Source organism: Leptidea sinapis, chromosome 3 (genome assembly GCF_905404315.1).
Source record: "Leptidea sinapis chromosome 3, ilLepSina1.1, whole genome shotgun sequence".
NCBI classification, from domain to species: domain Eukaryota; kingdom Metazoa; phylum Arthropoda; class Insecta; order Lepidoptera; family Pieridae; genus Leptidea; species Leptidea sinapis.
In genome coordinates, this window is record NC_066267.1 from 6818355 (window position 1) to 6823357 (window position 5003).

Here is a 5003-nt window from a genome sequence, read left to right on the forward strand (position 1 = left end):
GATTTCTGTTTGATGTAATTTCCAATATACTAGACTCTACTATCGCTTCGGAAACTAATGGAGCTCTGAGAGAGGAGAAGCGGCGGCAAAAACTTGAGTTCGAATGAAAATAAAAAAAAATAGTAATAATAATATTATGTTTAGTGTACTTTGTTGAAAGTCTATTCAGGCGGTTCAAATAGCTAGTTATTCATTAGTAGATCATAAATAATCGCTCTATGTGAACACACTGATAAGAACATGACGTCATACCGATAGAGTGAAGTTAATATGTAGCATATAATATGGGTAAATAAATATCTTTGTGCCGATATACATCTATGGGTATACCATTATGATTATTGATCGTTTTTTTTTATGGAATAGGAGGACAAACGAGCGTACGGGTCACCTGTTGTTAAGTGATCACCGCCGCCCACAATCTCTTGCAACACCAGAGGAATCACAGGAGCGTTGCCGGCCTTTAAGGAAGGCGTACGTTATGTTGAAGGTACCCATGTCATATCGTCCCGGAAACACCGCACAAGGAAGTTCATTCCACAGCTTTGTAGTACGTGGAAGAAAGCTCCTTGAATACCGCACTGTGGAGGACCGCCACACATCCAGATGGTGAGGATGATATCCTAACTTGTGGCGTGTCGTGCGAATCGATTAATTCCTTACCAAAACCAAAACATATTGTCGCCCCAAAACAAATTACTTCTGTTATCGAATCTATTGATCGTTATTTTATACAAAAACGTAATCGTTGTCAATATCATTAGTTTCAACTATCAATAACATCCAGTCACGCTATACAACAAAGATAGCCAAAAGTATTTTCATGTGTTAGATAAAGACGGGCGATCCATTTATTAGCCGCTGTCGGTGGTACATTATTTTGAATTTTATAGCGATTCGGCGAGACAGACGATTTCATTAAAATGATTGCCCTTAGTAGAAGCAAATTGGATAGGAATAGTGTGATATTTTACACCCTATGAATAATAATACAATATTATGACGGGCGGTCGGGTTGAATGCCTTGCCCTTGATGGCTTAATTTCGAGTCGGGATTTCAGTGTCTGGGGACAACAACTGTAAGGGGTTGTAATAAAAAAAAACATTGCGTGCGTACAAAGTACACATGTCAGAAGTGAAACCTGCATGGTGCATGAACCTCTAAACTGCATATGAATTCCTGGTACGTGTTGCTAGGATGACACATGATTTCAACCGCTATGAAAGACATTCCTACCACCACTAATATATATAATAATATGTTCTCCTGGTGTCTATGTAGTAATACGTCGTGCGCTTGGAGTCAGTATATATTAAGGTATACTCGCGCCATACTTAAGACAATCTCTTCTTTAACTATGATCACCTGGTACCAAAACATTGTATTATGCTTCCTATCTTATTATCTCCCATGTTAAATGTTATGAATTGATGTGACTGTTCTTTTTATTGTCGCTTTTTCGTTTCATCGACTTTCAAACCATAACGATGATAAAGATAAGTTTTCACTTCAATAGTATGCATATTTCTGTCTCATTCTTTGCCGGCTTCATCCTATAATTTTTACATTTTTGTATTTGTGTCTCTTACCTGTCGTTTTTTTCGTTGCATCTGGTTTGAAATAACAACGATTATAAAGTAGTTTCACTTCGAAAACGGCCAAGTGCGAGCTGGACTCGCCCATGAAGGGTTCCGTAGCAGCAAGTAACATAATACAAAAGTAACTTTTATGTTACTGTTACGTTACGTTATAACTGTTATATAGATAGGAAAATGATTTTAAATTATTTCAATGGAAAAGGCAAAAAAATTTTGCTCAAAATCATACATTGCAAATGAGCTCTCATCATTTATACGTATTTAAGAAAATACTAGTTATTAGATCTCGTTCAAACCAATTTTTGGAGGAAGTTTGCATTGGTTATGTATATTATATATTTTGATTAGTTTTATCATTCTGTCATTTAAGAAGTAACAGGGGGGGGGACACATTTTACCACTTTAGAAGTGTCTCTCGCGCAAACTATTCAGTTAAGATAAAAATAATATTAGAAACTCCAATATCATTTTTGAAGAGGTCTTCATACGTGTATACGGGTACCTATGGATAAGGTTATCCATAAGTACCCGTATACACGTATGGGTTTGATGAAAAAAAGTTTAGAGTTTCAGTTCTAAGTATGTACCCCTAAAATTAATGTTTATTTTCTATTTTTGTGTAAAAATGTTATTGCGGTTGACAGAATACATCTACGTAACAAATTTCAACAGTATACTTCTTATCGTTTTGGAAAATAGTGGCTGTGACATACACGGCCAGACAGACAGACATGACGAATTTATAAGGGTTACATTTTTTGCCATTTGGCTACGGAACCCTATAAATGAACTCAAAATATTGTATGCATGTAGTACTTTCGTAAAGTACAAGTAGAGCTAGCATAATATACAATTTTTATACTGTGTAGCGTAAATACTAGTTGTAGTACAACTAATATTTATGCTGCATAAAAGCATTGCATTTGTTCTGTTTTGCGCGATTGCAGAATATGAGTGCCTGCGTAATTATAGTGCCCATTGCAATGTTATTGGTGTTGTATTGCTGTACGGTGCGCTACAGATATTTATCTTAAGATTTATGGCTCGAAGCATATTGCTAAAATGAAATAATGGCTAAAGAAATCGTTGTTACTGCAGGAATATATTAAATTTGTCTGTCGACTGCTCTTAAAAATGTTGCTAAGTAGTATCCAATTTATAAAGGCATAAAATACATTAATTTCTCAAAATTGATTTCTTTAGAATTATTTTTGATGTCAGTTCAATTACTACCACCGCTTCGGGAAACAAATGGCGCTCTGAGAGTAAAGAAACTCTACCAGCATTCTTCTTTGCGCTCTTTTAAATAAAATACAATATACAATATTGTACTCCAATTGAAATAATCATAATCTAGTCCCAGCTGCCACTGTAGAGTTTACGACATAGCCATTTTTTAATATAATATTCTATTTTATTTTTAGATAATGCCTGAATAGCGACTGGAACTTTATTTTGTCAAGTACAAGTTTATGTAAATACCCAAGTGCTAAACAAATATCATTATTTCATTATAAAAGCGTATACATTCACCCTTAAAGCTATTATGTATCTCATGAACCCTACGAGAATTAGTTACAAGCAATTCTAGTGTTATGATAATGAAAATCACTACTGAGAAAAAATTGACGATAAAATAGAAAGGCACAGTAATTAAGGTGACTAAAAACCTTTCCTTCTTCCATCTTTTGCCCCTAACTTGCAGCCATGTGCGTAAATAGTTACGATCTCTTACTTACAACATAACGTTGTAGTTAGTTTAGAAAAGCAATACCTGTACTATCGCCTACAATGACCCACCAAGTCATCAGCTCAGCAAAAGGATACACTAAATAAATACTTTTCTACAAGCAGCGTAAACGTTTGATGTTACCAAACCTCTAGGGTATCTGGAAAAAAAGGAAATGATTACTAATGTAATTCTGGATTGTCCACGATTGGCAAACGAGAAAAAATCATCGAACACAGGAGATCTCTCCCAGAGACTGACAAACTCCAAGATTGGTCTATTTAAGTAACTTTCACAGGATTATGTCATTTCCTCTATTATTATGGGGTAGTCGTACTGATAATCTGCGATTAAAATACCTCATAATGAAATCTTTACCATTCCGGTAAAATAATATATTTTATTTTGCTTTTCTGTTACCGACATTGTGTTGGTACCAGTATTTCTATACGTATACCCTTGGCCCCTGTTACCTTGGCCTTGGCAACTTCACCGTTCAATTTCTTAACAAATTTATCAAATCGTTGCACCTTGTTAACCGGTGTTACATCATTATTTTTATCCTTCTGTGGGAGTTATCAATAATTCATGCATTTATTTTTGTAAAATAGGGTATTATATCGGTAGTAAGAATATGTTTTTACGCTAAAAATCTTGAACTCGATTAGCGTTATATTACGCTACTTATCATGAAGTAAATATGTTTTCAGTGATACGGGCTTGGTCTAATTAACAAGGAAAAGCGGTAAGCAGGCAATTACTGAAAATATAATATGTTCTTATAAACAATTTTGTTGAAGAACCGATGACGACTTGTGATAGCAATAACTTGATTCCATTATACAAATTAAATTTGTAATCAAAATTTATGTATGATGCGGAACTTGAATCCTCTCGCGACCTCTCGGGCCCCGTCCGAGTGCTCTTTCCAACTGAGCCAACCCGTTCGAGTACGCGCGGGTCCCGCATCGTTCATAAATTTTGGTAACAAATTTAATTTGTGTTATTATTAATCCCCGAAGTGAGGGTTATAACATTAAAATTTCAAATAAAAACTCTTATTAATAAAATATTGTTTCAATTATACAGCACAGTTTACATGTATAATCAAATTCAAATAATTTTTTTCTAAATACACATAGTCAAACGGCGCCACCAGGCGCAAGAAAATAAAGGGGCTTCTTAAATAATATTGCATTACAATTAAATTCATAAAGCTTCCTGGAGGCAACTGCTTCTTTCAGATGATGTATTTATGAATAAATAACATTTATCAGTAATATTATGTAAAACTATAAGTTAAAACGCTATTTAAATTTAAATAAAATGTAATTCAATATGAGCTTTATCCGATCACGGTTTACTGTGGCTAATATATTAGACATTTTATTCATTTCATCAACATTAATTTTTCTTGTGTAAAATTTAATTCAAACTCTATGTCTCCTACGACACAACCATACCACTTCAATTCTTGTTAAGTTGTCCACAAAAAAACTGATTAACCGATGGTTACCTTATAAATTAATCTATATTTTAACAAAGTTTAGCATTATGTCTTCAGTATTTATAGCCTTGCTTTGAACTTCATTACACTCATAAAACCTTTGTACATATTTTAACTTGACGCCATGAAGATCTCCGTAATATTTTGGGTCACCCGACTGGGATCTGT